Source organism: Oncorhynchus clarkii, chromosome 33 (genome assembly GCF_045791955.1).
Source record: "Oncorhynchus clarkii lewisi isolate Uvic-CL-2024 chromosome 33, UVic_Ocla_1.0, whole genome shotgun sequence".
Lineage (NCBI taxonomy): Eukaryota > Metazoa > Chordata > Actinopteri > Salmoniformes > Salmonidae > Oncorhynchus > Oncorhynchus clarkii.
This window is the reverse complement of record NC_092179.1, coordinates 9,159,170-9,181,515: the sequence shown is the minus strand read 5'-3', so window position 1 is coordinate 9,181,515 and position 22,346 is coordinate 9,159,170. Positions and strand designations below refer to the sequence as shown.

At 42.6% G+C, this 22,346-nt stretch overlaps 1 protein-coding gene and 1 pseudogene across 1 annotated transcript in view; both read right to left on the bottom strand.

Moving 5' to 3' along the window:
* LOC139392792 (pyridine nucleotide-disulphide oxidoreductase domain 1) overlaps positions 1 to 22,346 on the bottom strand; it is a 783,634-nt gene that overhangs the window by 60,423 nt on the left and 700,865 nt on the right. The gene's annotated exons all lie outside the window — the stretch shown is intronic.
* Positions 11,805 to 12,604, bottom strand: LOC139392559 (arg8-vasotocin receptor-like; annotated as a pseudogene).

Sequence of the window (22,346 nt, the reverse complement as noted above, 5' to 3'; positions counted from 1 at the left end):
CATTCTTATCAAAAATAGATAATAGTATTTATTCTCGGAGCGCGCTGCCATGTAACCTCGAACAACAGTTTATATACAAAATATGACGTCACAGGTTCTAGAATGAATCTCCTCCTCCCGACCAAGACAGAGCAAGTTTAAAAGTTCATTCCGACCCACTAGCGCACACACAGGACACGCAACATAACTGAATTAACTCTTGACCCCTCACCATTATCGATCACCACTTAGCTGACAGTTCTAGTTAACAGAACCTGGGAATGCACTCACTGCCTTATCTAAAACACCCCAGAGCTAAGTTTTGTCGGTTCAACCATAGGTTAAAGACCTTTTCTGCTTACTTAAAAAAAACACTTCCAACCTCATCCAACCTGGCTGGAATGGTATTTATTTAAATGTAATTACCCCCTGTTTCAGGCTCCACAATCCCTCACTTATGAACGCATGTTGTTAATCAGATATAATAAAACAGAGTATAAGTTTACTTAGTTAGAGTTCTATTTAAAATTGGGATATTGTTTAGTCATGTATTCATAAAATTCCTAACAGCAATGTACATTATACCAGTGGCATTGGTAGACAATGTAAGTAACCTAGTTTATGTCCCTGAATGCCTCTGCTGATCCTACAGCTATTGTATGCAAAAAGCATGTGCATATGAACCAGACTTATGCTGTTAGCACTGAGGCGGTGTGCCCTAGTAGGAAGTCCACTGTGTGCAGCTCACCCTGCGCTAACATAAATAACATGAGAATGTCTACTTCTGCTAACCTTCCCAGTAAAGCAATGAAAACAAGCAAGCATCCTAGAAAAGTGCTCAAAATAGCCCACGTTAATATAATAACTTGCTAGTAACATTCAAATTCGGAATATATCTGAAACTGACTTAGATAATACCTTTGATGATACCGAGGTGGCAATACAAGGTTATAACATTTACAACAAAAAAAACAGAAATGCCAATGTTGGTGTTACTGTTTATATTCAGAACTTCATTCCTGTAAAGCTTAGAGGATCTCATGTTAAATACTATTTAAGTAATATGACTACAGGTTCATCTGCCTCAACTAAAGACCATGCTTGTGTGAAGCTGCTATAGACCACCAAGTGCTAACAGTCCGTATCTGGATAACATGTGTGGAATTCTTGATAATGTATGTGATATCAACAGAGGTATATTTTCTGGGTGACATAAATATTGACTGGCTATCATCAAGCTTCCCACTCAAAAAAAAGCTTGAAAACTGTAACCAGTGCCTGTAACTTGGTTCAGGTTATCAGTCAACCTACCAGGAAAGTTACAAACAGCACAGGAATGAAATCATCAACATGTATTGATCACATCTATACTAATCCTGCAGAAATTAGCTTGAAAGCAGTATCCAAATCCATCGGATGTAGTGACCACAATATAGTAGCCATATCTAGGAAAACCAAAGTTCCCAAGGCTGGGCCCAAAATAGTGTATGAGGTCATACAATACGTTTTGTAGTGATTCCTATGTTGTTGATGTAAAGAATATTTGTTGCTCTGTGGTGTGTAATGAGGAGCAAGCAGATGCTGCACATGACATAATTATGAAATTGCTTATCCCAGTTACTAATAAGCATGCACTCATTACAAATGTATGTAAAAACTTAAATTCCTGTGGACTGATGAGGAATTGAAAAATGTTATGGTTGAGAGGGATGATGCAAAAGGAATGGCAATGTACTGTAAATTGAGAAATAATGTAACTAAACTGAATAAAAGGAAGAAACTACACTTTTAAACAGAAATTACATAAAGAATGATAGTAAAAAGCTTTGGAGCACCTTCAATTACATTTTTGGGGAAAAGGCAACTCAGCTCCATCATTCATTGAATCAAATTGCTCATTCATCAAAAATATTGAATTCCTTGAAGTGAGAGTGAAAGAGGTGAAATAATTATTGTTGTCCATCAACAATGACAAGCCACGGACGATATTGCCTATTTGCCATATCTTCAATTTAAAGCCTACTGGAAAGTTGTCGTGGAAAATTGCAAGATTATGTTATAGTGCTTGTAAGATTATATTAGAATCTTTGTATTGCATTAGAATGGTTCTTTTTTTCGACAGAATATAATCTGTCGACTATTGTGTGTGTGTGTGTGTTCCACTGAGGATGGGCCTCTATGAGATAGCACTGGCTGTTCTGTGTATTTATACTATCATTCTCACACAAGTCATTTGCTGAAGGCCCAAGCTACACTACTACACCATCTACTGGTATAACGTCGTTATCGAATGCCGTTCTAAAACAAGCTCTAGACTTTTATTTTGGAAATGAAATCAGAAGCTGCAAAGCAACTCTTAACGTCTTGGGCTAAAGTTGCTTGATTGATTAGCTAACTTTGAATAGATACGTTCGGTTCATGTCCTTTACAGATGCCACATTCCTGACAAAAGTTTGTACGTATAAAAAGATCTGCAACCGAGTAAAGGGAGACGTAAAGTAAGAATTGAAGGTGTAAATGTTCATTGATAGTCGTAACATAGTGTGTGTACTTTTACAGATTTAATATAACAGTTACGTTTCATATTTCATGCGTTACTAACATCACGTTAGTCAGCGACGATTTATTTGCATACAAAAGAGCTGAGCAGGTTTGTCAAATGCTGTTTGTAACTTTCTACATAAATGAATCTCCCATTATCTTGTATTTTGTTTTCTATGTTTAACTTATTTTGTGTCAATGTGTTTGAAGTTATTCAGGGGGGAGGTGGGACGAAAAGGGAAAAATTAACAATGCCTGAATGTTTTGTCTTCCATTTTCTGTGAAATTAAGTTATAACATATAACTTATATATATTTTTGAACGGAATCTACAATTCTACAATTGAACCTTTTGTGTCCATTCTGAATCACCACCAGGGGGTGCTGTGAAACTGCTCTGTTGCTGTTAGGACCATGGGGTTACAGCAGGACATCAGCACACCACAGCTCTTGATACATGAATGTTTAATAAATATGCAGTACATTCCTTTCAGTTACACACGTCATTGTTTAGAGAAAGTGTCTGTATACCTATATTGATATCAGTACCATTTTATTTCTAGATGCATTGAATTAAAAGTGTGCGATAAAGTGTAATCGTGACCAAACATTTAAGGTGACCTTATTGGATTTCACATAACTATAAATGTACTTCATCATTCCCCATGATTGTTTCTCCATCACAGTGACATAATCACCACCAGGGGGTGCTGTGAGACTTGTGCTGCTGTTAGGACCATGGGGTTACAGTAGGACATCAGCACACCACTGCTCTCTCTATGTTTTATAAATATGTTGCACATTCCTTTCAATAACACACGTCATTGTTTAGAGAAAGTGTCTGTATACCTATAATTTATTTCTGAAATTAAAAGTGTGCGATTAAAAAGTGTAATTGTGACAAATGTAAAGGTGACCTTGTTGGATTTCACACAACTGTATAAATGTGCATTATCATTCCCCATGATTGTTTCTCCATCACAGTGACCCCCCTATGGATTTTTGACATGTTTTGTACAGATTGCAGGACTAAGAACAATCACCCCCCACACAAAACACACACAATACAGTAGTCATGAGCCCCAGCATCAAAGGGCTTACCCTCGATTAATAGTACATTATGATAAAACACCTCTCCTTGTGTTTCTGCAGATGATTTATGCAGCTGCTGTTGATGTAGGATCTGTTTGTTTTTTAATGACTGCACAGAAGTCTGCCAACACGGGGATTCACCTCCTATAACTAAGACTTCATTGAAGTCCTTGAAGAATGTGGGAACAGCTCATTCAGACACATCAAAAACCTTCTGGAGGTTGTTTAAATATATTTCAAATGGGAAGGACGCAGTACAACAGGGATCATTATCTAAATATAAATTACATTGAGGGCTACCAGTTGGGGGACCCTGCAGTACAGTATGTGCTGGTAAATAACATTGCTGTAGGTGTTCTCACTTCATATGGAGCCGACGCAGGGATGCTAGTATCTGACTGAAAGTTATCCCACTGACTTCACCTGCCCTGGGAGATGACAACTGTCTCTCCCATGGTGAAAGGTTCCCTTCTTACTCTATAAATGTTGCCTTGTTAACTAAGTATGTTCTGTTATGCGCATCCTATCGAATCCTGTACCCTGTTAGTACATGTTACATAGCGGCAGTTGACCTTGGTCCGGTCGGTCTGCAGAGACACGACTCATGTGACCCCTTTGGAGTGTTGGTGGCAGGTTGCTTGAGTTCATTCTTAGGACATGGGTTGGAGATGGCCTGTATCCTTCCAGGACCCTCTGAGTTGAAGTTAATGAGTGAACAGGTGAGAGGCAGGTAACCTCATTGGCAGCCTCATCTGATGGTGATTGACACACACACAGGAAGCAATCAGTCTGATCTTTCACTAGTCTGGTCAGATTACGTGGGCATCTCTCCCTTGTAATAGGTTGTACAGGTGTTGATAATACGTTTTATAGCAGCTGATGTGATATGCATGTCCTTGGTAGAGGATGAATAGGTTGTTGTTGAAGATGATGTGTTTGATCTCAACTCTATAATCCCATTGTTCTATGAGGTATCTGTCAGAATAGGTTTCTTGAGTTATTGTTAAAGATGAGAATGTGTTTGATGTCAACTCTATATAATCGGATGTACTATACGTGATATGATGGGTACTGTTTGTTCTCAGGAGAGGGTGAAGTGATTCTGTGGGATGTTAGGGAAGATTCAGAATTTGTTGGTAACATATGTAAGATGTTTTATATTTATCAAATGTGTGTAAGTTAATTCTCATCAGAATGGTATTTTTGTATAATACTGTGGGCAGGGTTGCAGTATCTGTTCTATGTCAAGACTAAGTTGCATGGCCGCTGAGAGGGGAGAGGTCAAAGTGTCATCATGTGTAAACATATCTTTCACTCTCTACCTTTCCCATAGTGGGGAAAGGAAGGGTGGCAGTGTCTGGAATCATTCTATGCTCCCTCTTATGTTGTTTCTATCTTAACCTATAGCCTCACCCTCCTCTCCGTGAGTTTGTCCAGGAGGTTGTATTTTGAGTGGGTTGTATCTAAATGACAATTTGATATATGCCTGTTGATTTGGAGGATTGGTTTATGGTTTGGGAAAGGAGACAAAGCTGAACGATGAGTTATGTCTATGCTGTCTGACTATGTGTGTCTTTGCTATTAAAGGAACTCAGTTGCATTGTAAGGGGGCTCTCAGAGGATTCACTGGGAGACACTGAATCAATCTGAGAGTCACAGGGTTGTGATAGAGCTTATATAATTAAAGATGGACTTTTATAACTAACTCTGACTTGTGTGTGTGGTTTGCTCCCATGATTTGGTAAATAGAGGAAATTTCCACGACAGGGACTGGGCAGCCAAAGGCAGCACTGGATCTGATTATCCCTCCTCTTCTTTGCCATTCCTCCTCAAGTACTAGTCTTTTTCCAGAGACGCACCACACGCACCATTACACTCTGCAATATGTCTACCATGTGTGAGACTCTTACCCAGTACTGTGCTATACTGTGCGCTCTCCTGCCAAAAGCTCCATCTTCTTCTAAGGCAGAAAATACTTTACTAAACATGTCATATAAGTCCTTTCTGCTATCTAAGATTTCACAAAATCTTCCTTCATATACCCTGTAAGACTACCGTTAAACCCATATCACTAACATGTAATCTATAACCCTGTAATAACAAGAACAACCCCGTAATAACATCTCAGTAATATTACTCATCTACAGCCCTCTAAGCCGCATGTGCGCATGTGTGTTTTGCATGTCTGTGCAACGGATCCACCTTGTGCCTCTCCCGTTATTATAGGAGTCTGCTGTGATATTAACAGGGTTAGTAAGTGCCCGTACCCACCCTCCTCCAGGCCACCGGTCTAGCTAAAACGACCGGCAGTATTGGCCTTGTGGTGATAGATTTGCTATGTTTCTTTTAAAGGTATTTGTTTTGGCCATATCTTGTTCCTAATCAATGCAATGCTAGGTGCTGACATGTTTACAGTTCTCCTTATCCAAAACAACCATGAGTGAGGGAAGGAGAAACTGAGGAGGGAAAAAAACAGATTGGAATGGTTACAAACTGTAGAGAGAAGGAGAGTAAAACGGAGAGTTAGCGAAAGAGTGTAGGGAAGTCAGAGAGACAAATAGAGGGGTATGGGGAGAGCGAGAGAGATTGACAGACCTATAAAAGACGGACTGAGTACGATGTATAGTTTAGATATATGCCATTTTGGTCTTAGGCAGGATGTGACTCTAACGTCTTTACAATTAACGTTTTGGGGTCATTCCACTGCCATCTGTACTTCCTGCCTCCAAAACAATGTATGTCCTTTTCCTGTCCTGTCCTGTTTGGCTTCCTACTGGGACGTAGCGTCCAATCCCAGGAGACCACCTGGCCGCTGTACACCCTCAACCCCAGAGACTGGGCCAGCTCTCTCTCTCTCCTCTCTGTGTGTGATGTGTTTGTTGAGTAACTTTTACAACAGAAAATAACCAAGTGGGACACAGGAGTACCATTTCAATAAATTTAGTGAAAGTCAAGCTCGAGAGATACAAAACAATAATGATGTCATCTGAGTGGTCAATCAAGGTTTAACACAGAGTTTTTATTCTATGCCTATGCTTTCACTGTGCCGAACACTAAACGGTCTCTCTCTTCTTATCTCTATCAATCTCTCCCTTCTCTCTCACTTCATCTCCCTCTCTACATGTGGTCTCATAACTGGCTCAACCTTTCTCTCAGAGAGAGTCCAGTAATTTTTAAGTACCAGTGTGCTGGTACCCCCCCCAGCGTTTCCCTTTCTGACTGGGCATCTCTGGCTCTGCTCAGCGTTGCATTACCCAGAGCTCTGTTGGTGTCAACCGGTGCTTGTCTCATAGATCTAGAGTTTGTATCAGTGCATGTTGTCTATATATTGTGAAGGGGGTCATGTTGAAGTTCAGAGTCGGCAGGGGAAGGATATGGAATGGCCTATATGTAGATGCTGGACTGAATTTGATATGCAAGTGATGATGATCATCATCAATGGAGTGTTGTGACATTGCGGTATAGTAAGTCAGTTTACCCTTCTTCTTTACCCCACTCAGCTTGTGTACATCAGTCCCTGAGAGACACCCGAGTCTCCCTGCAGTTCCCCAAGTCCAAAGAACAGACCCCCTCCTCCTCCTTTTGGACCCTCCAGTCCACACATCCTGATCATTTTCTTTTTGAATTTGAGTCGTTTAGCAGACGCTCTTATCTAGAGCGACTTATAGGAGAAATTAGGGTTACGTGCCTTGCTCAAGGGCACCTGGACAGATTTTTCACCTTGTTGGCTCGGGAATTCAGAAAGCAACCTTTTGGATACTGGCTCAATGCGCTAACCGCTAGGCTACCAGCCGCCCTGGGTCGTGTGTGTGTGTTTATTTTAAGAAACACAGAGACAGCAGCACATTTTGGGAATGTGAACTTGACCCTAGAAAGGGAGCAGGCAGGCATGCACAGTCTTACACACACACACCTGAGGGAACAGGGCAACAAAAGGACAGGGAACCTTAGTGAATCACTAGCCAAACTAATCCCTTTACCCCAGGGGAAATGTCATTCCGGCTTTCAAATTACTCTTGGAAGTTGTGACAGTAGAATGTACAAGGTGCAATTGCGAGATTTGGTAGTGTATCATCAGTTTTCCTCTTGTCATGTCAGTCATTGCATACCTTAGAAAGTTTTTTATAACTTATAATCAGAAATGTGCAGATCATCTAACCGCTGCTAGCTAATGTTTTTTTTGCTAGGTTTTTTAGCCCATAGATTTTGTTGTAATGTTTGAATCACTCAAATATCAAATGAATACACATTGGACATGGAAAAATGCATAGAATTGCAAGAAAATAAGCTTTAAAACTGCAAAATGTTCTCTGCACCCCATGACAGAATGTGTAGAATTGCAGGAAATAAGCTTTAAACATACAAAACATTAATACCAACAATTGGGGTGTGAACTCTTTGTGCAGTGTTTGTGCTCATAGAAAAAGATGACTTGCGCGTGGAATGTTACCCCCAGAGAAACAGTTTGGGAACCCCTGTTATAGAGTACTGAGTGTGTGTGTGGCAGTGGTGTAAAAATACTTTAAAGTACTATTTAAGTCGTTTTTGGGGGTATCTGTTCTTTACATTACTATTTATATTTTTGAAAATTTTTACCTTTTACTTTGTACTTTTAACTCCATACATTTTACCTGACAACCAGAAGGACTTTTAATTGCTTAACCGGACAGGAAAATAGTCAAATTCACGCTCTTATCAAGAGATCATGTGGTCTTCCCTACTACTTCTGGCTTGGCGGACTCACTAAGCACAAATGCATTCTTTGTAAATAATCTGAGTGTGCCCCCGGCTATCCGTAAATGATTAAAACAAGAAAACAGTGCTGTCTGCTTTTAAGTGATTTTTACTTGTACTTTTGATACTTAAGTATATTTAAAACCAAATACTTTTAGACATATACTCAAGTAATATTTTACTAGCTGACAAACTTTTACTTGAATAACTTTATATTAAGGTATCTAGGCCTTTTCTCTAGGACGACAAATGGGTACTTTTTCCACCACTGGTGTGTGGTCTTCACCTTGGGAACCACTCGGTTCCTTAGATGACTTCAGGGTCTTTTAGAACTTTTAGAGCTCCACCCTCAGCACTGATAGGCTGCGCTATATACCCATACCCCTTGTCCCGCCTCCCCTGCCTATCTTATCTTATTAGTTATGCTAGGTTGTGATTACGGTTTGATCCGAACTCTCATTTCAGCCAGATCAGAATGACCTTGTGGAAATCCCTCACTCCTCACCGGAAATGAGAGGGACAGAGTACCAAATCCGACATACTGCATCCAGATGGGAGGGATCCTGTGGGGGAGCCTTGTGATGGGAGGGATCCTGAGAGGAGTAACGTGTTGTAACACTGCATGTAGCTGTGGCTTGGGATGAGGAGAGGACTAGGTGAGGTTTAGTGGTGCCCGCTGAGCCCCAGCTGACCTGTCTTCCATACAGCAAGAGAGAAGGGTACAGAGTACAGTTTACTCTCATTATAAGGATTTACATCTGAGCCAGACAACTTGATCACTATGACTAAAACTGCATTCACCATAAGCAGAGTGCACTGTATGTGATATCAATACATAGTCAGCCTGGTACTGTAACATGGCTGTGTATAGTTTGTATCTGCTCTTAATGTCACACAAGCATACACACACAATCGTGTCTCTCTCTGTCGAATATGTACTTGATATGTAAACTAAGTCTAATAATATAAACATCTGTCATTAATGGAAACTCTGTAAGTACATGTTTAGAATAACTGGTATAAGCCTAGTTTTAGGTGTGGAGCTCTTGTGACATGTGAAAACATATTGTCCCATGCCAGATCGAATTATATATTCCATATCTTTACAGCATAATGTCCTACAATCTCAGACATAATATGTAGAGGTGAAAGAGGTCACATTGAGATGGCAAATATAATGGCATTGTAATGGCTTTCATCGGAAGAAGAGGAATCGTCAGACCAAAATGCAGCGGAATACGTGTTCATCTTTATTTTAAGGAACTGAACACTGAATACAAAAATAACAAAAGGAAAACCCGAAACAGTCCTGCAAGGTGAAACAAACACTAAACAGAAATACAACTACCCACAACTAAAAGTGGAAAGACAGGCTACCCAAGAATGGACAGCTGTCCCTGATTGAGAACCATACCCGGCCGAAACATAGAAATACAAAAGCCTAGACATACAAACGTAGAATGCCCACCCAAATCACACCCTGACCAAACAACAATAGAAACATACAAAGAAATCTACGGTCAGGGCGTGACAGGCATGTAAAAATGGCACCGGAAGAGATGGCTGTCTTTTTATGGTCTCCTAACCAATTGTGCTATTGTGTGTTTTTTCACGTTATTTGTCACTTATTTTGTACATAATGTTTCTGCCACTGTCTCTTATGACCGAAAAGAGCTTCTAGATATCAGGACAAAGATTACTCACCTCGTACTGGACAAAGATTTTTTCTCTGACAAGTCAGCCCAAATCCCTGTGATTCACATGAGAAAGAGACGGAGATATAGGGAACAATGTACAATCATTGTATAACAAAATAGACGATCTACGATCATGAAAATCCTCACATTAAAATTAAAAACATTAAAAACTGTAATATCTTATGTTTAACCGATTAGTGGCTGAACGACGAAATGAATAACATACAGCTGATGGGGTTTACGCTGCATCGGCAACATAGAACAGCCACTTCTGGTAAGACAAGGGTTGGCGGTCTGTGTATATTTATTAACAACAGCTGGTGCATGAAATCTAATAGTAAGGAAGTCCCGAGGTTTTTCTCGCCTGAGGTAGAGTATCTCATGATAAGCTGTAGACCACCCTATTTACCAAGAGAGTTTATCATCTATATTATTCATATGTAGCTGTCTATTTACCACCACAAACTGATGCTGGCACTAAAACTGCACTCAATGAGCTGTATAGGGCCATAAGCAAACAGGACAACGCTCACCCAGAGGCGGTGCTCCTAGTGGCCGGCGACTTTAATGCAGGGAAACTTAAATCCGTTTTACCACATTTCTACCAGCATCTTACATTTGCAACCAGAGGGAAAAAAACCTCTAGACTACCTTTATTCCACACACAGAAATGCGTACAAAGCTTTCCCTCGGCCTCCATTTGGCAAATCTGAACATAATTATATCCTCCTGATTCCTGCTCACAAACAAAAACTAAAGCAGGAAGCACCAGTGACTCGGTCAATAAAGCAGTGGTCAGATGACGCAGATGCTTAGCTATAGGACTGTTTTGTCTTCACTGACATTTTCAACCTGTCCCTGACTGAGTCTGTAATACCAACATGTTTCAAGCAGACCACCATAGTCCCTGTGCCCACGAACACTAAGGTAACCTACCTAAATGACTACTGACCCGTAGCACTCACGTCTGTAGCCATGAAGTGCTTTGAAAGGCTGGTCATAGCTCACATCAACATCATTATCCCAGAAACCCTAGACCCACTCCAATTTGCATAACGCCCCGACAGATCCACAGATGATACAATCTCTATTGCACTCTACACTGCCCTTTCCAACCTGGACAAAAGGAACACCTATGTGAGAATGCTATTCATTGACTACAGCTCAGCATTCAACACCATAGTGCCCTCAAAGCTCATCACTAAGATAAGGACCCTGGGGCTAAACACCTCCCTCTGCAACTGGATCCTGGACTTCCTGACAGGCCGCCGCCAGGTGGTAAGGGTAGGTAACCACACATCTGCCACACTGATCCTCAACATGGGGGCCCCTCAGGGGTGCATGCCCAGTTCCCTCCTGTATTCCCTGTTCACTCATGACTGCATGGCCAGGCACGACTCCAACACCATCATTAATTTTTCCGACGACACAACAGCCTGATCACCAACGAAGATGAGACAGCCTATAGGGAGGAGGTCAGAGACCTGGCCGTGTGCTGCCATCATAACAACCTCTCCCTCAACGTGATCAAGTCAAAGAAGATGATTGTGGACTACAGGAAATGGAGGACCGAGCACACCCCCATTCTCATCGACAGGGCTGTAATAGAGCAGGTTGAGAGCTTCAAGTTCCTTGGTGTCAACATCACCAACAAACTAACATGTTCCAAACACACCAAGACAGTCGTGAAGAGGGCACGGCAAAGCCTATTCCCCCTCAGTAGACTGAAAAAACTTGGCATGGGTTCTCAGATCAGTAATCTTCACTGTGTGTGCAGCTCGGTACGCGAGATGGTGCTGACGATGCTGCCTGAACTCTTCCCGATCAGCCTATTCTTGGTCACAAGTGCCATCACAATCGTGCTCTGGGTCTAGTACTTTATGTTTAGCCAGATTGATCGACAGATGAAGCTGTAGCAGAGCATGAGCACAGCCACGGCCACGAGGAAGATGCCCACGGTGCTCCAGGTGATGTAGGCGAGCACACCCCACGGCTGGATGAAGTGTACCCAGCAGTCATACACGGCCGAGCCCGGGCGGACCTCGCTCAGGGAGAAGTTAAAATACTGGGACATGCTCAGGGCAAGACTACACACCCAGGTGGCCCCGATCATCAAGTAGGAGCGCTGCGTGGGCTAGTGAAGGGTCTGCATCGGGTGACAGATGGCGATGTAGCGGTCCAGCGTCATCATCACCAACATGTAGGTGGACGCGAACATCCCTCGCACCTGCAGGTGCTTGATGATGCGACACAGGAAGTCAGGCCCACAGGAAGTCAGAGCTGTGGCAAAACCTGGAAAAAGGCCACTACCAAGTTCGCGAGGCTCAGGTGTTTCATTAACAGGTGTATGTGCAATGACTTCCGTCGGATCATGTACATGGCCAGCAGCACGCTCAGGTTACCCACCACAGCCACGACGAATGTCACGCTAAGCACCGTGATCACGATCTTGGCAACCTCCTCGTTCCGGCCAAACGGGTCGCTGGAATTCCCAGGGTCTTCCATCATCACCGGCTTGCCGGTGGGGTCGAAGCCTATCTTCAAATCGTCATCCATGAGGTTGAGTGAGCTCCGGAGAAGTGCATGGTTGTCCTGAACCCATCCGATCACCCGCTGCCACCTGGCTGCATTGAGAACCTGTGAGTTTGTTTTAAATTTAAGACATTTCTTAGAGTCTGTCGTCTACATAAACTCGCTCTTTCCGCACAGATCGTCAGATGTGTTGGCTTGGCAAAGATGTGGAGCACTTCATGGAATGAAACTGTATCTGTGCGCAGTCGCCACCAACCCTTTTTAAATAATTGTATACCCCAGAGACCGCCCCCACATCGCCAACCGCCTCTAAACATCCTTGGACACAAAAACAACAGCAGAGAGAAACAACATGTATGGAAAACATTATTGTTTGCATGGGTGGACCAAATCCCCTAGCTGACAAGGTAAAAATATGTCTTTCTGCCCCTGAACAAGGCAGTTAACCCTCTGTTCTCTGGTAGGCCGTCATTGTAAATAAAATTTGTTCTTAACTGACTTGCCTAGTTAAATTGAAAAAATATAAATCATGTCCAATTTTAAATTCATATTAACACCTCCTTCAGAATATGCTTTGGCAATATTTTGAGTGGAAAAGACTCCAGTGGTCAAACATAATTCATATATTCACCAAACATCTATTATTATTCTTTGTGGACTGAAACGTCACTGTTGTAGGCATGATACAGCTTGTGATATCTAGACTTGCACTGGCAAAACAATACGTTACATTAGCTACCTAAATGTGACCTGAGCTCCACTGAGGAGTAATAGAGAATGGGGACTTTTAACTTGAAAACGTACAGGACACCAGGCGGACACTTGGAAAATGTAGTCTCTTATGGTCAATCTTCCAATGATATGCCTACAAATACGTCACAATGCTGCAGACATCTTGATGAAACGATAGAAAGCACATGGTCGTTCCTGCTGCATTCACAGCCATATAAGGAGACATTTGAAAACAGAGCTTCAGAGATTCTGCTCATTTCCTGTTTGACGTTTCATCTTGGTTTCTCCTGTAGAATGAGTTCTGTGGCACGCACAGATAATATCTTTGCAGTTCTGGAAACGTTAGAATGTTTTATTTCCAAAGCTGTCAATTCTATGCATAGTCGAGCATCTTTTCGTGACAAAATATTGCGCTTAAAACGGGCACGTTTTTTTATCCAATAATGAAATAGCGCCCCTATAGATTTAACTGGTTAATTTGTCCCTAATTCCAAGTTTGTTCGTGTAGCACTCCTCACAGGCCATTTGGTGAAAATAATTTTTGTTGGTGAGATGAAACTGCCACAACTCTGAAAGGTATTATTGTACGTCAGAATTGCAACAAAAGATTTGTTCAAGCCTAAAATGTTAGTCCGTAATCGTAACATGGTGTTAGTATGTTCACACATTCAATTTCACGTTTATGTTTCATGCATGGATTTTCTTACGATCCCAAAAATGTACGTATGGAATTTATTACGATCCTAACGATATGTACGTTCAACCTTTTGTCAGCTATCCGGCTCCATACTTCAGCCTCAAACTGAACTGTCAAACCAAAGTGTTCTCATCCCTCGGCATCTAAACCTGACTGCTTACTGGACATCGTACCTTCAGCTTCATACATCAGACTCGGATTGTTCCTGTGCATGCCACACCATATTGACATGCAAAAAAGGTTATGTACTCAACGGCAAATGTTACTGGATATTAGCAAGAACTGGAACACACTGTTGTACACGTCAATTCAGAGCATCCCAAACATGTTCAATGGGTGACATGTCTGGTGAGTATGTAAGCCATGGAAGAACGGTGACATTTTCAGCTTGCAGGAATTGTGTACAGATCCTTTGCGATATGGGGCCGTGCATTATCATGCTGAAACATGAGGTGATGGCGGCAGATGAATGGCACGACAAAGGCTCTTGTCACGATATGCAATTGTGCATGTTGTCCGTAGTTTATGCCTTCCCATACCATAGCATACTGAAAATCCAAGATGGCGTAGCAGTCAGACTTCTTTGTCCTGTCGTGTCCCTTGTATATATCGTTTTGCATATTTTTCGTCGCATTTCCTTTAAAATATTTTGCTAAACCTCAACATCTAAATACTCTCCTGCAACCCGCATCACCCAATGTGGCGTGGATCTGCTTTTTTTCCCTAAAGTATTTATATTTACTTCGGATCTGGAATCCCTCAACTGAAGCTAGCCAGCTAACTATCAGCTATCAGTCAGCAAACCATTGCCAGCGGTCATCAGCAAACCTTCAGATCGGAAAGCTCTCGCCAGTTCGAACACCGTGACTCTAACCAGAGCATAACTGACCTGTTATTTTTATCCCCGGATTCCTACCGCAAACTGAACATTTTCATCTGGATCTTCACAACTAGCTAACCGCAATCCCGGTTGACTACTCCTGGCTAGCGTTTCCATCCCAGAGCAAGCACCAATTAGCTTGAAGCTAGCCCGGCCAGGGCTCCTGTGTGACCACCGAAGTATACTCCTGGGCTACAATATCCGGACTCCTTCTACAGCCGGTACAGGCATGGAACCCCGCAGATCCCCTACGACTGGAATACCCTCATAATCTGCCCGAGGACTCCAACAGGCACATCAGGCGCGACGCCCGCTGAAGGCCCATTGTGCTAACCAGCTAGGCCTGCTAGCTACCTAGAGCTACTTGGAACCCTACTAATTCCACGACTGGTCCATCGACGTCACCGTACGAAGAGGCAAAAACAGACTTATCAACAACAACCAGCTAGGGGCATGGAACCCCGCAGATCCCCTAATAATTTTGCACGCCCAATTTTTCAGTTTTTGATTTGTTAAAAAAGTTTGAAATATCCAATAAATGTCGTTCCACTTCATGATTGTGTCCCACTTGTTGTTGATTCTTCACAAAAAAATACAGTTTTATATCTTTATGTTTGAAGCCTGAAATGTGGCAAAAGGTCGCAAAGTTCAAGGGGGCCGAATACTTTCTCAAGGCACTGTATAAAGCTCTGGTCATAATGCCATGTACATTGGTTTATATACCTCACATTTCGTCATAAATGTCTCTCCTCCTCTCAGATACAATGGCAATATAGTTCACAAGCCTTCTCACATTGTATGCCACCTGTTAAACAATATACTACAAGCCCAAGGTCTCTCCCCTCCCTTGGTAGGGACAGAATGTCCTGTAAGGAACACAGTATTCCAGCCGGTCTGACGATAGCTCCATTTGTTTATACAAAGGAACAGAAAGTCATTGTTCTAATTCTTGACTAAAACTACACACCTTATATTCAGTATTATGCTTATAATAAGATTCATACATTCCTACAGTAACATAGTAGTATTCTGTTAAGTTATAATTCTAAACTGAATGTATACATAATTTAGTCATTAGTCATAAAAATATCATAACATATCCACCGTATGACTAAATATTATACATCCAATCACACCTCTATTTTTATAAGAATGTTAAAAAACACATCTATTTTTATTAAAATATTAAAAAGCAAACATCTATTTTTATTAGAACTATCTCTTGTTATCCAAATACATCCTAACAAAGACCAACATATGTATTACATTGACTGTTCCAGGCCTACATCAGAATCCTAACTCTTCTTATCAGGATATTTGTTATAATCTTCATCAAAGAAACAGTGTAAACATCAAAACAAGAAACAGACTAAAATCCCTAAACATCAAAATGGTCTCATCCAATTTAGGCTCCTCGTATGTGAAGGAACCGGATCCATCCGCTAGGTTTGGGGGCATGTATTCATCATTCCACTGGTCAGAGCTTGGAATCGGTCCGTATCTCACCATTTGTTGTGTCATCGATTTCTCCAGAGTCCTAGAAATGAGACCTCTCACGCAATGAATAAGACAACAGCTGCACAAAACTAACAGTCACACAGGTGAAAGTTGCCCACAGCACAGTTATCATGACATTTTTCCATTTTCCAAACATACTGTCAAACCAATTAGTCAGAGAAGTATCCACCCCAGAGTTTTCTGCCAAATTGTGAGCTAGGGTGGTTAAACCAGCCAGGGCCTTGGTCACTGATCTGTCCGGAGCTGTGTTATTTGGGATGAACGTACAGCACATTTTACCGAATATCACGCAGCCTCTCCCTTTTCTGGCAACAACATATCTAATATGATTCTGTTCTGCCAAGAAATCAGGCTGGTTGCTTCGGTCTGCTCGACCAATCCTTTTATTGCAACTCTAGTATAATTGATGAAGCGTTGTTGATTATAATATATATAATTAATCCAGTCCACATTCTTATTGAGAGAGAACCACCAGAAAATGCTTGACTCTAATCCAGCTAGGATCTGATTTATTGCTTTGAACTCGTCTGGCACCCCCCCCGTGGACCCCCAATATTTTCAATATATACTATATCGTCAAAAGACCCAGATGGAGTACTTATTTTCTCCCGTTTGGCCAACACCGTATCAATAGTGTTGAATGAGGGTCAAAGGCATTCCCAAATGCACAAGAGTGCATAGGCCTGTCCAATTTGTAGGTAAATTTGGCCATAACGTCATTCCCCCACACAACCACCAGATGTCCGCCCTGGGCCTCTATATTTTACTGAAATCCCTAGAGCTCAGCCAGCCTGTCAGATCGCTCATAGTCTCATCAGTGGTAACATTATCTGTCCTATTGCAGGTGCTAACTTCCCCTACGTATCTTCCATAGGTGTTGTACCTGGCCACACAGTAATAATCTCCTCTTGCCACAGTAAAGGGTGGGAGCCTAGATCTAAGGGTACATGTGGGTACAAATAGTGCAGATCAGAGCATCTGGCATTATCTGGCATTCCTGCTTTCATGAGCAGCTTTACCATACAGGCCATACCCCTAAGTGAATTAACTCCATTAAGCGGAAAAGAGATAGTTGTCAACTGAGGTTTAGCTGTGGCACAGGCATAACATTCTTCTTTAGCTACTGATCTGGCCATATATTGAATCCATTCCAACCATATGTTGGAATCCTCAAACCCAGTCTCCACCTCTATCACTTCCTTAAGGTCTCTTGTCTGAACTATTCGTACTGGTCCTTGGCCCTGGGTGATTACACTAGGAATGTCCGTTGTGTTAGGCAGATTAACTGAACTCCGGCCGACCATAGCTTACCAGCTCTAACCTCTGCCACCTGGAACGGTACCATAGTATCAGTTGAAAACTGGTCGAAACCAACATACCATAACCCGAGATCCTGGGTCTTTACCGTTTTAATGGTAATTCGTACCTTTATTCAATATTTCCCCTGCTCGGGAACACAGTCAGAAACTCCCACCTTTACTAGACTCCATGTGCTCCCAAATTAGGTGTGTGGGTTTACATAGCCATCCCTCTCAGTGTGAGCTATGACCTGATTCCATGAATTACACAGTGATTTACACAAATACCTTCCATAGAGACCCATGGTGGTAACCATGCCCCTGTTTCTCCACTGAGCTGCAAATACATGGACAGTGTTAAAAGCATAAGCACTATCAGTATGTATCATAATGTATTTACCCTTACCCCAATTCACAAGCCCTGGTAAGGGCAACAATTTCAGCTTGTTGAGCAGAGTAATTCTTTGGTAAAGCTTCAGCTTCAAGCACCTCAGTGTGAGTCACTACTGCATAACCAGTAGCATTTGAACCATCTGGGTTCTTTCTGGAAGACCCATCAACAAACATAGTTATTTCAGCATCTGGCAAAGGCAGATCAGTTAGATCTGGTCTGTGGAGAACTACTTTCTCCATCTCCGCTACACAATCATGGGTACACCCATCGGTGGCTATCGGAATTAGGGTGGAGGGGTTCAAGGTAGTACATCGCTCAATTGTTAGATTTGGCATATTTAACAGAATATTCATACAAGACAAGTGTCTAGCTGGTGACATGTACGCCATTTTATGTTCTAATAACAAGATTGAGACGGCATGTGGTACCCTCAAAGTCAAATCATGGTAAAGTACTACAGAGGCTGAGTCCTCCACAGCCCGTCCTGCAGCAAACACAGGGGCATTGCTTGCGCCACCTGATCAAGACGGGAGGAATAATAGGCCACCGGCTTATTCTTCCCTCCGTGTCTGTAAGTCAACACTGATGTCATGAACCCCTCCCTGCAATCCACAGTCTGTGTGAATACACGGTCATACCTAGGGAATGCCAGAACAGTGTCTGATATCAATGGCTGTTTAATAGCCACAAACTGTTTCTCCGCTTCTCTTGTCCATACAATTTTGTATTTTGCTGTCATAGCCTTACCATAGATCAAATCACTAAGTAACCCTGTATGCAATGGAAAGTGTGGGACCCACGCCCTACAATATTTAATCATTCCCAAGAAACTCATCTTCTGCTTTTTGTTAAGTGGTTTGGGTGCTTCTAGAATGGCTGTCTTTCTGGTTGAATTAAGTGTTCTCCCTTCCTGGGTTATGGTGTGTCCTAAATAGATAACTTGTCAGAACCTGCCAGAGCTGTAACTTCCTCTTATTAACTTTGTGACCTTGGTCTGCTAGGAAGAGGAACAGAGCAAGAGTATCCGCTTTACAGGCCTCCTGTGAGGAATTTGACAGCAGAATATCATCAACATGTATTAATATTTGGCTCCCCCGGGGAGGGTCGAATTTTCCAAGATTCCTAGTAATTGCCTGACTATAGATTGTAGGACTTTCCAAATAACCTTGAGCCAAATGGCTATACGTCCATTTTTGGCCTAAAAAGGTGAACCCGAACCACCCCTGACTGTCTGGGTGTATCGGAATACTAAAGAAAGCATTAGCAAGGTCTATCACAGTAAAGTAAGCATTCTCAGACTTCACTTGGTTTAACAGAGTGTGCGGGTCTGGTACACAAGATGTTCTTGGTATCACACTGTTATTGACCCCCTGTAGGTCCATTACCATTTTCCAGTCAGTGCTAGTGCCTTCTTTACTGAAAAAGAGGAGAGTTACAGAACGCTTCATCCCCTTTCTCAGCTGTTCAAAAGTGGGTGTTAACCCTTTAACTGCTTCTGGCTTTAATGGGTACTGTTTTTGGTAAGGTATATAATTTGATTTTGGAACTACTTGCACCGGAGTTACTCCTTTAATTAAGCCTACATCAGCGGGACCCTGAGACCACAAATATTCGGGTATCTCTTTTAAATCATCCTCCTGTTCTATGGTTAACAGATACTCTGCCTCTCAGAAATCCCCCCCACTCTCACTCATGTGCACTGTGGGTGTACAGTTAGCTCTCCAGTTCAGTTTGCGTCTATCTGTCTGTGGACGTTCTATGTTGCAAACCTCCCTCCCCTGTTACCCAGTCTGTTAGCCTTTTCACCTTTGTCTGGGTAGGGACAGAATGTCCTGTAAGGAACACAGTATTCCAGCCGGTCTGACGATAGCTCCATTTGTTTATACCAAGGAACAGAAAGTCAATGTTCTAATTCTTGACTAAAACTACACACCTTATTCAGTATTATGATTATAATAAGATTCCAACATTCCTACAGTAACAGTAGTATTCTGTTTAGTTAAATCAAAATCAAATCAAATCAAATTTCTTTACATAGCCCTTCGTACATCAGCTGATATCTCAAAGTGCTGTACAGAAACCCAGCCTAAAACCCCAAACAGCAAGCAATGCAGGTGTAGAAGCACGGTGGCTAGGAAAAACTCCCTAGAAAGGCCAAAACCTAGGAAGAAACCTAGAGGAACCAGGCTATGTGGGGTGGCCAGTCCTCTTCTGGCTGTGCCGGGTGAAGATTATAACAGAACATGGCCAAGATGTGCAAATGTTCATAAATGACCAGCATGGTCAAATAATAATAAGGCAGAACAGTTGAAACTGGAGCAGCAGCACAGCCAGGTGGACTGGGGACAGCAAGGTGTCATCATGTCAAGTAGTCCTGAGGCATGGTCCTAGGGCTCAGGTCCTCCGAGAGAGAGAAAGAAAGAGAGAAAAAGAGAATTAGAGAGAGCACACTTAAATTCACACAGGACACCGAATAGGACAGGAGAAGTACTCCAGATATAACAAACTGACCCTAGCCCCCCGACACATAAACTACTGCAGCATAAATACTGGAGGCTGAGACAGGAGGGGTCAGGAGACACTGTGGCCCCATCCGAGGACACCCCCGGTTATAATTCTAAGCTGAATGTATACATCATTTAGTCATTATTTATAAAAATCTCATAACACTGCTCGATACAGTTGAAACCGGGATTAATCCGTGAAGAGCACACTTCTCCAGCGTGGCCATCGAAGGTGAGCATTTGCCCACTGAAGTTGGGACGATGCCAAACTGCAGTTAGGTCAAGACCCTGGAGAGGACGACGAGCTCGCAGATGAGCTTCCCTGAGACGGTTTCTGACAGTTTATTCGGTTGAGCAGATCCACAATTTCATCAGCTGTCCGGGTGGCTGGTCTCAGATGATCCCGCAGGTGAAAAAGCTGGATGTGAATGTGAATTCTGTAAAATTATGTTGGAGCCGGCTTATTGTAGAGAAATGAACATTACATTTTCTTGCAACAGATCTGGTGGACATTTCTGCAGTCATCATGCCAATTGCACGCTCCATTAAAACTTGAGACATCTGTGGCATTTTTTTTGTGGCCTTTTACAGTCCCCAGAACAAGGTACACCTGAGTAATGTTCATGCTGTTTAATTAGAGTCACGTCCGTCGTAAGGAAGAGACCAAGGCACAGCGTGGTAAGCGTACATTCTTAACTTATTAAATAATGAAACACTGAAACAAACGAACAAAATAACCGAAAGAAACGTGTCGCTATACACATGCATGCTAACAGGCAACTACACATAGACAAGAACCCACAAATACCCTAGGAAAATGGCCACCTAAATATGGTCCCCAATCAGGGACAACAATAAACAGCTACCTCTTATTAGGAACCATATCAGGCCACCATAGACCTACATATACCTAGACTTACAAAAAACCCAGATATACAAAAAACCCTTGACAATACAGAAACTAACATGCCGACCCTAGTCACACCCTGACCTAACCAAAATAACAAAGAAAACAAAGATAACTAAGGTCAGGGCGTGACAGTACCCACCCCCAATGGTGCGGACTCCTGACTGCAAACCTGAACTTATATGGGAGGGTCCGGGTGGACATTTACCCTTGGTGGTGGCTCTGGATCTGGACGCCGTCCCCCTTCTATACACTGATCCCTCCGCCTTAGTAGAAGCGGCCCGTGGATCATCGCCGGAGGCTATGGACTGCGGATCATCGCCGGAGACCCCGGGCTGGGGACCATTGCTGGAAACCCAGGACTGAGGACAATCACTGCGTGGATCATCGCCGGAGGCCCCGGACTGGGGATCGTCGCTGGAGACCCCGGGCTGGGGACCGTCTCTGGAGACTCCGGGCTGGGGACCATCACTGCATGGATCATCGCTGGAGGCCCCGGACTGGGGATCATCGCTGGAGACCCCTGGCTGGGGACCGTTGCTGGAGACCCCGGGCTGGGGATCATCGCTGGAGACCCTGGACTGGGGACCGTCGCTGGAGGCTCCGGACCTGGGGTCGTCACTGGATCGTCCTTTATATGATCCTGTTATTGTCACATGCACATATGTGTGCCCATGCATTTATCAATCCAATGTTATAATGATTTGTTATCAGGGATATTAGACTTTAGTAATCCACAATGACCTGGTGATGTAAAAGTCTAATAATTACATTGTCGTCCATATTCCTACAGACACCTTATAACTGGAGACTCCTTAAAAGATTGCCTACCGTTAACGTGT